Source organism: Panthera pardus, unplaced genomic scaffold (assembly GCF_024362965.1).
Source record: "Panthera pardus isolate Hobbes unplaced genomic scaffold, ASM2436296v1 HiC_scaffold_2, whole genome shotgun sequence".
NCBI lineage: Eukaryota > Metazoa > Chordata > Mammalia > Carnivora > Felidae > Panthera > Panthera pardus.
In genome coordinates, this window is record NW_026526765.1 from 38386314 (window position 1) to 38399936 (window position 13623).

Sequence of the window (13623 nt, forward strand, 5' to 3'; positions counted from 1 at the left end):
CAGAAATCTTACCAAAAATGTACCATAGAACTTTTCCAAAACATAAGAAATTATAAATCTTTGAGCTAAATGATCTGTAGCTTTTTCAAAAATCCAAAATTGCTAGAAAAGAAAATTGTCTCAATTTTCATTGTAACATTTTTGTCTGAATATTTCATTTGAAGTCATGGCTTACAAAGGTTATAACAGACATTACCATTAATGGTATTTATCTCTAGGAATTAAGGAGAAGGCATGAGGAATATTTTCCCATTTCTTACATTTTTTAATAAAAAAGCTGACATTATCTTTATATTTAGAAAAAAGTGGAAATTATAACATCGAGCCAAAAAATTTCTGATTTCTCAGCATATTTATTTTTATTCCATTGGCTTTCTGAGATAAGTTTAGTGATTATATGTTAAATTACATATATAACATCTATATATAATACATAAAATTTATAAATAAATATATCAAATTTATAAAGTTATAAATTATAAGTTTATATATTTATTATTATATTATATCATATATATTATATCATATATATTATATATATAATATAATATATTATATATTATATAATATATATTATAATATATATTATATAATTATAAATATTATTATATTTATAAATTATAAATTTATAAATTATAAAATTATAAATATATAGAATATATATATTTATATATTAATAATATTATATACATTTATATATATAAATAAATATATACATTTATAAATAAATATATCAAAATAGTAAATGAAACTGAGAATTAATGTGTTCAATTTTTTAAATCTTCATAATTTTACAGCTCAGGAAAATGGCTCAGAAAACCACTTTAATTTTTCAAGTTCATATAAGTACTTGGTGATACAGCCAGGGTAGAGAGCCAGACTTTTGACTCAACCTTATTATTCAGACAAAAATGTTTTAATAGTGCATTCTAACACCAATATCCTATGTGGATGCAGAGGATATGAGAGTAAGAAAGGCAGATGCTGTCTCTGCCTTTGCAGGTAAATAATGAGAAGTCTTGCATAATATGAATAACAGGCACCAAGTGATTTGGAAATACCTAACAGGGGTTTTCTGATCTAGCTGGAGAGCTCAGGGGAGGCTTTCCTGCAGAAGTGGCACCTAGATTCAAGCATGAATGGTTTATTTTTTATAGACACTTTTTTTTTTTAACTGACTTGTCCTATGCCGGGTAGTAGTTTGTAGTAACATGTTCAGCATGTTTCAAGCCATTATTCTCAGGCCTTACTTATCAGGTACTCAAAGTTCCCTTCACAACTGGTATTTATTACTGCAGTATTCGGGGAGTCTTGTCTACCAATATGACTGGCCACATTTAAACTACAGTACTTGTTAACCAAAACAACACGCTCCTGAGTGGCCCTGGTTTTTCACCTGATTCATCTCTGAGGCAAACTGGGTGTGTTTCTATAGGGCATTGCTTTTATCTTCACATAGAAAATTAATAAATTTAAATTTACAAATGTAATACAAAATTAAAAATTAACAAATACTTGAAACTCTTTTGGCTTGGAAGAGTAATTTTCTAATTACAACCAGAAAATAATTTTCCTCCGTGGAGCTGCCTGTGTACCTTGACCCGCCATTTGCCTGCAACAGGTATTTAACAATTGAATGGTTAAAATCAATCAGGATTCTCAGTTACAAGCATAAGGATCCACTATGGCTAGTTTTAGCAGAAAAAAAAAAAAAAATTCCTAAAGGATATTAATAGAAGGTCCAGAGACCCAGATACAGAAGAAGTCAAGAACAGTCAAGAACAGTCAAGAATACAGTCAAGAACAATGTCAATGGCAACTACAGAGGCTTTTCTTCTCTAGACAGCACATCATTGCCATCCTGGCTTAGCATCCACGACTTTTACGACTACATGCTAGAAACTATCACTCTGACATTCCTAACTAATCAAGTCTGTACCACCGTGAAGGACATTTCCTGATAAAGGGCTCCCACCAAACATTGCTTGCTTCTAAAGCCAAGATTTGCATAGATGCCTTGATTAATAGAAACTGGTTCAGGTGCCAACCCTCTAGCCTCAAGGGAATCTGAAGATTAAAGTTTTCTGGGTTCTGCATTGGGAATGTGGAAAATTATAAAAACAAGAGAAACATATTTAAAGATACTGGGTAGCCATATATAGCAATATTCCACATGTCCCACTATTGTGTAGGCTTCTCAGAAGAGTTTTTTTTTTTATAAGTGCCCCTACAATTTACACTTTAAATGAAGTCTAATCAAAAAGCAAAACCTATAAATACACATATGCACATCTAAGTGTACATATTTATATACAAACAGTTATTTGAAGGTAGTGGGCACTAGTCAGGAGTATAATAAAGGTTTGTAATGAAAAGCCCACATTCAAAAGAAATTAATATAACAGTATTAAAATATTTAATTCTATGCTGTTAATATTAAGGATATATATGGAGCAATTGCTAAATAATTTTAGTACACTTCGATTGATGGTATATTGTTGCCATAACATATTATCACAAACTTAGTGGCATTAGACAGCATAAAATTTTTTTTATAGCTCTGGGTCTGAGGTCAAAAATTAGTCTTACTAGGCTAAAATAGGGCTGCATTCCTTTCTGGAGGTTTCAGGGGAAAATCCATTTCGTTAGTATTTCAAACTTGTACAATTTCCCCCATGTTCCTGGGCTCATAGCCTCCTGCCTCCATCTTCAAAGCCAGCAACACTCCATCTGACGGTCCTATAGCTACATTTGCCTCTGACCACAGCTGGGAAAGGTTCTCCCATTCATTCATTTATTTATTTATTTATTTATTTATTTATTTATTTATTTATTTTGAGAGAAACTGCGTGCAGGTGCACGCACACGTGAGCAAGAGGAGAAGGGTCAGAGAGAGAAGGAGTGAGAGAGAATCCCAAGCAGGGTTTGCACTCTCAGGACAGAGCCTGACATGACACGGAGCTTCAACCCATGAACTGAGACATCATGACTTGAGCCAAAATCAAGAGTCAACCGCTTAACTGACTGAGCCACCCAGGTATCCCAGATTCTCCCTTTTAAAGGACTTAAATTGATTATATTGGGCCAGATAATCCATGATAATCTCCCTGACTCAGGTCTTTAATTAATTAGCAGTATCTTTTTTGCCATGTAAGGGAACAGTCACAGATTCCTGGGGTTTGGAACTAGGTTGTGATTATCTTGGGGGAAAAGGGGCATTAGTATGTCAACCTCAGGGTACATATTGTGCTTAACCTTTGAAGTTCAGCTATTTGGTGAAGATAAAAATGTAATTTTAAGATAGTAGAAAAAAAATATATTAACTGTTAGTATGCCAATAAGTATTTAAAAATCCTCCCTTAAAAAACTGTATTACTCAAAATGTATAAAACTTGCCATAGACATCAAACAATCAACCTTCAATGGGATCCTTAGGACAGGGTTTATAAATGGCTTCTCTATAATATTTGAAGTGACAGTTGTGATGATACAAAATGTACCAATAACTCATATGTCCTGATAGCAGAAATAAAATGAATAGTAAGCAGTCCTATTACGTAGTTTCGTATATGTCACAAATGTGTAAGCATTTTAAATATAAAATTATTCAAAATCACAATTTTAATGTTCTGATCTAGAACTGACAATAAAGGGCTGGCTCTACTTTGAATATTGTCAATATTGACAACTTTTGTTTTATTTTTTAATGTTTATTTTTGAGAGAGAGAGAGAGAGACAGAGAGAGAGAGGGAGAGAGAAAGAAAGAGCGTGAGCAGCAGAAGGCAGAGAGGGAGACACAGAATTTGAAGCAGGCTCCAGTCTCTGAGCTGTTAGCACAGAGCCCCACATGGGGCTCATGAACCGTGAGATCATGATCTGAGCTGAAGTTGGACACTCAACCAACTGAGCCACCCAGGAGCCCCAAGATTGACAACTTTTAGCTGTCAAAGATTTTCTACCTTTGGTTTGTTATCAAATTATCCCAAATCACTGCAGTATGTGTATACCAGACATAAATGCAAAGGAGCAAATGAGGTTTTCTGATACTTCCTTTGTTCTTTATGAAGCAAAGCCTGAAGTTAAAGTGGTCAGCGCAGCCTGCATAGAGTCAAGAACTCTGATCAGAAAGGTAAGAATTAAAAGACACTTTGTCTTTTGTACCATTAGGTTGGGGAAGGTACATTAGCCTTCAAGGGTGTTCCTACTATCATGTAAAGTAACTTTTTGTATCATTCCTAGATTCTTCCAAGGCTGATTTCTCACTGTGCCATTGGGCCTACATAGGGCCTACCGTGACCTACTATAGCTTTAACATACATTTAACAAATTTTTTTTGACCATTAAAACAGCCTTCTGTCACCTAGGGGGCACAATTTGCTATTTAAACTGTTTTAATATATTCTAACAAAACCTTTCTTTTTGGGAATAGTATATCTGACTTCCAAAGATATCTTCTTTTTTCCTCCAAAATGAACAACTTCCGATTTGTGAGTCCTCAACAAAATTAATGATTTAACATATATTCATCCATGGTGGTGCAGAAAATGGTTCTACAGAAAATGGAAAACACTAATGTGTCTCCTGCTCTGTACACATCAATATGTTGCTCAGATAACAAGATTAGTTTTGACTTAGGTGGTTGGACTGCTTTAGAAAATCTATGTAGCGGATACATATGGTTAGGCACAAATATAACTTTTTGTCAAGAAATAATAAATGGAAATAAAGGATTTAAACATTCATCTGAGTAATGTAGAAAGGAAACACCAAAATAAACCTAAGCAAAGCAGAAGAAAAAGATTTATAAACTAAAAAGCAAATTAAGGACAATATTATAGAATTGACAAATGAATTGTTGATATAATTGTTTAGCAAAAGGCAAACATTGTAAAAAACAAAATAATGTAATCAAGAAACATAAAAAGTAAGGGAATATATTAAAATATTAAAACAATTAAATTTGCTTTAAGGATAATTTAGTTGAATATAACATAATATTTGATTATACTGTGTTCATTGGTTTAATAAAAACAAATCATTTTATTTTGGTTTAAAATTTTGTTTTTTTAACTTTTAGAATTTACATTGACAATGTAAAGGAAATGTTTTTATAAGAGTCACTGCACCATAAAATGTAAGGAGAAGATCATCCAAATTGATGTTAAATACATGTGATTAAATTTCATATGTTTTAATGATAAAAGTAAATAGAATATAATTTAAAATGATTAATAGTTTACTTTAAACTACAGCCAACATTACTTTTATAGTTGAAACTTTAGAAACACTTACTAGAATTAAGTATTAGAGAAGCATGCCCTTTGCCACAACTATAATTAAATACTTTTCTTAAAATTTTAGACATTGCAGATATGTGAGAAAAATAAAGTATCTATCAAACAATTACATTTCTAAATATAATTTGTCTTATTTCAGGATAGTAACTATTTTGTTACTCCCAACACAGCCTACTTAAAATTTAAAGGGAATATTAAGAACCTGCAGTAAGGTGACTGGCTATAAGATTAATATCCAAAGTGAAATCGTTTTTCAATATGCTATTGATAACCTATAGAAAATTAAAATGAATAATATTACATTCACAATGGCAATAAAAAAATACTTTAGGCAATAACTCTAAAAATGTGTAGATGTGTGTGATAAAATTTTAAAATATTGAATAATATTTTAATTTTAATAATTATAAATAAATAATGTGTTTAATATATAAAATATTTATATGTTTAATATATAAAATATTTATATATTTAATATATAAAATATTTATATTTTTAATATATAAAATATAAAAAATAAATAATTTAATAAAATAAAAATATTTTAATAATAAAAATATGAAGAAAAGTATGTTTTCTCATCTTAGAAGTTAAAATTCTAAGACTTTATCAATAAGGGTATATGTAAAATATGATATAAAACATGCCTATGGATAAAAATACACACACATATACACAGGTACTTTGACAAACTTATTCTCAGGTTCAAAGTTTGGAATGTAGAAAGGCAAAGATAATTCCAAATATTTGATTATTTGATAAAAAAAGTTACTGAAAAGGGAAATCCACTTTCCCCATACATCATATACATCATATAGCTATATATCATAGAGCTAAAACAATTAAGTAAATACACTACTATACACTAAAATAATGACAAAATAGTCAATCAGAACAATAAGTGAAATAGAAAGCCCAGAAACATACTTACAAATATTTAAATATTTTATACATAAAGTTGTTATAGCTTAAATCAATAATGTAATGTTTAATAAATTCTTGGTAATAGGAACTGAAGAACGGAAAGAAATTAATGGTTAAAATTTAAATGAGACAAACAAAATAAAAATACCCTAAAACATAAAGGTGAACACATATAATTTTGTAATATGATTGACATTATTTTTAAAAAGCGGAGGTAGCATACAAGCATACAATAAATGATTGGTAGGTTAATATTTTATATGTAAAAAGTTCTTAGAGATAAAATTTGAACATCCCAGGGAAAATTGATCAAATAAGATAAACCAGTAAGTCACAAAATTTGAATCATTTATGTTCAGTTAAACTATAAAAGTTTAAACTTTTGTATTAATAAATTCTTAACTCAAGTACGATACTATTTTTCATCTATCAAAGATACTTTTGAGTTAAAAACAGAACTATGTTATAAGCCAGCTGGGTTTTTAATAATCGCACCACTACTGGGTTTTTACCCAAAGAATACGAAAACATAATTCAGAGGGATACATGCACCCCTATGTTTATAGCAACATTATTTATAATAGTCAATATATGGAAGCAGCCCAAGTGTCCATCCATATATGCATGGAAAAAGAAGATGTGAGATATATATATATATATATATATATATATATACACACACACACTGTGATACAAGGAATAATATATATATACAGTGGAATATTATATATATATACATATATATGTATATATATGTATATATATATAATGGAATATTACTCAGCCATAAAAAACCAGTGAAATCTTGGCATTTGCAACAACAGCATAGGTGAAATTAGAGAGTATAATGCTAAATGAAATAAGTGAGTCAGAGAAAGACAAATATATGATTTCACCCACATGTGGAACTTAAGGAACAAATAAGCAAAGGGAAAAACAATAAGAGAGGGAGGAAGAGAGAGAGGGAGAGAGAGAGAGAGAGAGAGAGAGAGAGAAAGCAAGAAATAGCCTCTTAATTATAAAAACAACTTGATGGTTACCAGAGGGGAGGCAGGGTGAAGAGGTAAATGTGATAGGATTAAAAAGTGCACTTGTGATGAGCTCCGGGTGTTGTATGGAAGTGTTAAACTACTATATTGTACACCTGAAACTAATATAATACTATATGTTAACTAACTGTAATCAAAAGCTTAAATTAAAAAAAAAATAGGGGGCGCCGGGGTGGCTTAGTCGGTTAAACGTCCGATTTAGGCCCAGGTCATGATCTCAGCCCAGCGTCAGGCTCTGTGCTGACAGCCCTGAGCCTGGAGCCTGCTTCAGATTCTGTCTCCCTCTCTCTCAGCCCCTCTCCTGCTTGTGCTCTGCCTTTATCTCCCAAAAATAAATAAATGTTTAAAAAAAATTTTTTTAAAAGATACTTTCGATTTTGAGTTAAACACATAGGGATTAAACTATATATTATAGTTAAGCTTAAACATTAGTTATTTACTTCTTTGATGATTTTCAGTAAGTTATTTTTATTTTCCATGCTTTTGTTTTCTCATCTGAAAAATTAAGTGTTGTACCTTTACTTAATATGTATGTTGTGAGGATTAAGTGAATTTGTTTCTGTAAAACATTTGGCCTGATCTATGGTATAGATTTAACAGAAGATATGTTATAGAAACCATTTAACTTTTGTAATAGAATATTATGTACAGTTTTAAAAATCATGTTAGCATGAAAAAAATGTTTATTATTTGTTGACAAGTGAAAAAAAATTTCAAACAGTAAATATGAACTTTTGTTTGGAGCTATGACAGTAGCTAGTACCGGACTAGCTCTCCCATTGAAAACTAAGTGATGAAAAATATAATTGGTGTGTGTTTTCAGATAATGGACAACAGAAGGGCAACACCATGATGCCCAAATGAAGAGGAACTTATGATTTGATCTTATGGATTATCCAGACCTCTGCAGGAAACAATGTCCTAACCATGGCACAAAATACTGGGGTCCAAGGAGAATCCTACAAATTTAAGAGTAGCTGAAGCCTGGACAGGCCTCTAGATAGTAGAGATCTGTGGAGAGAGTCATCAGGAAGTTGTGTGAGGCTTTTCTTCAAGTCTGAGGCCAAGAGCAGGGCAACACTACATAAGGCTGAACAGAAAGTGGCCATTATGGGTTTGAGAACAGAACAGCACAGAGGTAGGAAATGCTGGGAGGGGTGCCTGGGTGACTCAGTCAGTTAAGCATTGGACTTCGGCTCAGCTCATGATCTCGAGGTCCGTGAGTTCGAGCCCCTCATTGGGCTCTGTGCTGACAGCTCAGAGCCTGGAGCCTGCTTCAGATTTTGTGTCCCCCTCTCTCTCTGCCCCATCCTGGTTATGCTGTGTCTCTGTCTCTCTCTCAAAGATAAGTAAACATTAAAAAAAAAAAAAATTAAAAATAAATAAATAATGCTGGCAGACCATAGGTCAGACACATGCAGAGTGGAGATATGGTTAACATATTCCACAATGACAAATCTGAATATACAGCTTGGAAAGTGCAGAGGCTATGAATTGACAGTGTGGACCATGGCCTAAAGCAAGGCCTAATATACCACTTCTCGAAAAATCTAAACTCCAATCCCAGCAAGATCTTCAGGGCTCTGAGCTCTTTCTATTAATACCTTTCCCTGCTCATCTCTTCCACTGGCTGTTCCTGAGTTATCCCTTCATAATAAACTGGTAGTCTACTAAATAAAATGTCTCTGAGTTCGGCGAGCTGCTTTGACAAATTAATCAAACACAAGAAAGGGGTTGTTGGAGCCTCTGATCTTTTCTGGTAACTTTATTTTTTTATTTTTTTAATTTTTTTAACATTTATTTATTTTTGAGACAGAGACAGACAGAGCATGAACGGGGGAGGGGCAGAGAGAGAGGGAGACACAGAATCTGAAACAGGCTCCAGGCTCTGAGCAGTCAGCACAGAGCCCGACGCGGGGCTCGAACTCACGGAGCGTGAGATCGTGACCTGAGCTGAAGTCGGACGCTTAACCGACTGAGCCACCCAGGCTCCCCTCTGGTAACTTTAAAAAAACACATTTTTATTTGAGAGAGAGAGTGAGTTTGAGCAGGGAAGAGGGGCGGAGGGAAAAAAGAGAGAGAGAAGAGCAAGAGAGAGAGAGAATCTTAAGCAGGCCCCACACATAGCTCAGAAATCGATGCAGGGCTCGATCTCATGACCATGAGATCATGACCTGAGCTGAAATCAAAGAGTCAGTCACTTAACTAAGCCACACAGGTGTCCCTGGAGCCTCTGATCTTTAGTTCGTCAGAAGCACAGATGACAATGTGGACTTGCGACTGGCATCTGAAGTTTATGTTATGGGCAGTTTGCAGGAATGGAGTCCTTATTCTGGGGGGTCTGGCACTATCTTAGGGTAGATTGTATCAGAGTTGACTTAAATTGTAGAACACCCAGTTGGTGTCACAGAGCATTGCTTGGTGGTGTGTGGAATTCTCCTCCCCAAACACATGTTGTAAATGCTGCAGAATTCTTAACCTGCTTACTTAATATGGGTGCATTTCCTTTTGTGTAAATGACATCTTAATTTATTTCATTTTTATTTTTTTATTTTTTTATCGTTTATCTGTTTTGAGAAAGAGAGAAAGAGAGAGAGAGAGAGAGAGAGCAGGGGAAGGGCAGAGAAAGAGGGAGAAAGAGAATCCTAACTAAGCAGGCTCTGCTGTCTCAGCACAGAGCCCAACGTGGGGCTCCATCCCACAAACCAGGAGATTATGGCCTGAGCCAAAATCAAGAGTTGAATGCTTAGGGTGCCTGAGTGGCCCAATTGGTTAAGCTTCCGACCTTGGCTCAGGTCATGATCTCACAGCTGGTGACTTTGAACCCCACGTGGGGCTCTGTGCTGACAGCTCAGAGCCTGAAGCCTGCTTCGGTTTCTGTGTCTCCTTCTCTCCCTTCTCCCCCACACATGCTCTGTCTCTATCTCTCCCCAAAATAAATAAACATTAAAAAAAAAGAATTGAATGCTTAACTAACTCAGGCACCCCATTATTATTATTTTTTTAGTAGGCATATCACAATACCTGTTTTTGTAAGTGTAAAATAAACTGAATTCATTTATTAAAACATTAAGAGATTAAGGGTGCCTGGGCGACTCATTCAGTTAAGATTCTGTCTGACTCTTGATTTCAGCTCAGATCACAATCTCACAGTTCATGGGATTGGGACCCATATCAGTCTCTTTGCTGACAGCTTGGAGACAGCTTGGGATTCTTTCTCTCTCTCTCTCTGCCCCTCCCTTCACTCCCTCTTTCTCTCTTAAAATAAATAAATAAATTTTAAAAATTAACATTATAACTTATGGTGGTATTGTGGATTATTATTATTTTTTTTATTTTGCCACCTTCTTAGGGGATTTTTTTCAATTTTCTCCATAAAATATGTATATGAGTTATTATTAGATAACAATAACTTATTGATACATTGACAGGATGTATTAATATATTTTAAAATAATATATTTTTTAAAATTTAGCTAAGTATAGAGTGAAGACAAATTTCAACTACTCGGTAGATTGTGCATTGCAATATGAAGGGAGATATGCTTGGAAAATCATTTGAAATTTCTGAAGACTATAATTCAGGTTTTGCTTGGAGTTTATTGGAGTAATTTATTAAGTTTGAAAAGCATGTTTCCTAGAAAATTAGGTAAAAGAATGTAAAAGCAAATTCACAGAAAAAAATAGCAGCTCTTGATGACTGATTAACTTCTGAACATTGAAGATGGAGAATAATGTAAAAGAATTCAGATTTGCAAATATGATTACTCGAAGAATAGTAATATCATAATGACATCTGAAAAAAGTCATCTGAATTTAAGGCAGGGTGGATGGTTTGTGACTATTGGCTACCAGACTGGGAATTAATTATATTAACACATATAATTATATCAGTGTATAGGATTCTATTTGCATATATTAATAAACATTTATTTAAATAATCTTTGCTGGAATCAGGTAGAAAAAAGCTTTCATATCCTAGAATTAGAATCTAAAACTGAGACTAACGGATTACCGAATTGCTCACCATCATTAAACAGTGAGTTTAGGTTAATAGAAAACATCTTCTTTTTTCATAATAACCTTCTACCATGTAAGATGCATGAGGGCAGAGATTTTGTCTTCTTCACCCAGTACCAGAAGAATATCAGGAATACAGGCATGCTCTGAATATATATTAAATGAAGGAGTGCCTCAACTCAAGTGAATTCCGTCACCAAAACACCACACATATTAAATAGCATAATTATATTAAAACAATAATAAATGATATAGCATATACTGGAGAACATGGGTTGCAGAGTTAAGGCAGAATGATAGCCCTCAACAAATAAGAGCATAGAAGGAATTTCATTTTACCCCAGTATCATACCATCCAACTGTGACCCCTCTTACTCTGCCTGAACTCTCCACTTCCCTCCTTTCTCCTAATTCCCAGAAGACCAAGGACCAAGGAAGACTAGGTCTAGTAAGGATTTAAGGCTAGATAGAAACCACTTTCCTAGGTGGAAGCAGAGCTGGGTTTTCTTTTCTTTTCCATTTCTATAGAACATTCACTTTTACTCCCTATTTTGTGAGAAATTTTGTCTTTACATGTCAGACTAGCCTTTTAGTGTACGTAGAAATAAATCTCTAAAAAAATTAAGCGATTTTTCATAGAATGTGGGAGGGTTTTTTAATCTGCAATTACTCTATTACATCTCTCAATGTCAGTTTTCCACGAGGCATCTGTTCAATTTTGAACACATACACAGCATCACCACAGTGTCAAAGAGTGTCTTTGTCACAGCTGGTATCCCAGTGGAGCTATTAATTTCTTTTGAAATCATGTTCCTTTTGTGACATAAGCAGAACATAAATAAGTGTGTTGGAAGAAATTATTTTCATGATTTTTAATATGCCTCCTATTTTCATGATAAGGGCCATGATCAAACATGTTCTCACTTGGTAAACCAGCTAGATAGATCATCTATAATCTTTCAGATGCAAAAATCTAAGCAATATTTAAAAGTCATGAACACCCACTTCAGGATGGATACTGCATAAGGTTACTCTCATTTTCATGTGAAGTCCAAGTGTTGTAACAATTATGGCTCATTATGCTGTCAGAGACGGACCTGTATTCAGTAACTATTTCCAACTCAAGACAGACTGTGTTGTTGCCAACAGGCTTTTCAATAACCTGTGACAACCAGCCTGCAGAGGTTAGGATTTAGCCACTATGCTATCATCATTTTGTCTCAGTTCCTAAATCATCTGGCTTTTTTTTGCAAAGATCACAGATAAACCCCTTGTTCTTGCTCATTCTTGAAGAGTTCTCAGTTCTCAGTGTAATAAACATGATTGTCTAGTGATTACATTCTTCATATTACTTATGACTTTCATCTAGCACAGTCTATAAAGGAAAGGGAAAAGGCAATCCAAATGGAATACACTACTTTTAACTTAACTTCGATTGAGGAAGCAGGAGGTCTTTCATTTAAAATATTTCATTCATTTCCTGGCTGTGTACCTGTCCTTTGCTGGCCATTTCATATGACCTTATCCAGGCAGGTTACTCTGAGAACTGCTCCTCTCCTATACTGTGATCAAACAGGCACCCAATCATCAATTCATATGCTTCTAACAAAAGCATAATAAACATGCTGTTTTAGAAATACAAATAAAATGATTGAATGATTATTATTTTTGATGTCATATGAGGATTTATATTTAAGATTGTAAATTAAACTTATAGCTAAACTTCTTTGCTTAAAACTGCATTCCTTTTCTCTAATTTAAAAACAGAATGCCCTAAAAAGTTTAAGAGCAATGGCCCATTTTCAGATGTCGGGAGGTTAAAAAGAATCAAAAAAGTGTTTAGATTATTGGGATTCAAATGGAGTGTACTTGTTCCCAAACCTGAAAATGGCACTCAGACAAGAAAGAAAAAGATGAGTGTTTCCCTTCATTTGCCCCGCTCTCTGATAGAAATATTTTATGTTTTGGGATCTAAAGGGATCTCTTGAGTTGAGTTAATTGAGATGTGAGAAAAGTGTATAAAAAGATAACTACAGCCCTTCAAATGAACAAAGCCACAAAATCACTATCCTTAGCATTAGAACTATAACTGCATTCTGTTTATAATAATAATTATGACAGTGGTGATGTTAATGAAGGAGGAGGAGGGGGGGATTGAGAAGCAGAAGCTGCATTGTGAACATTATTTTATAACTCGATAATGTCATTTTTTAATGATCTCTTCAGTGGAAATGTAGAAAGAACAATCTTGTCTTTGAAATTTGTTTGGTTGAAGAGGCACAGCACTACTGTGTGGAGAGATGTCTACGCATGTGCATATGTTTACGTATATCT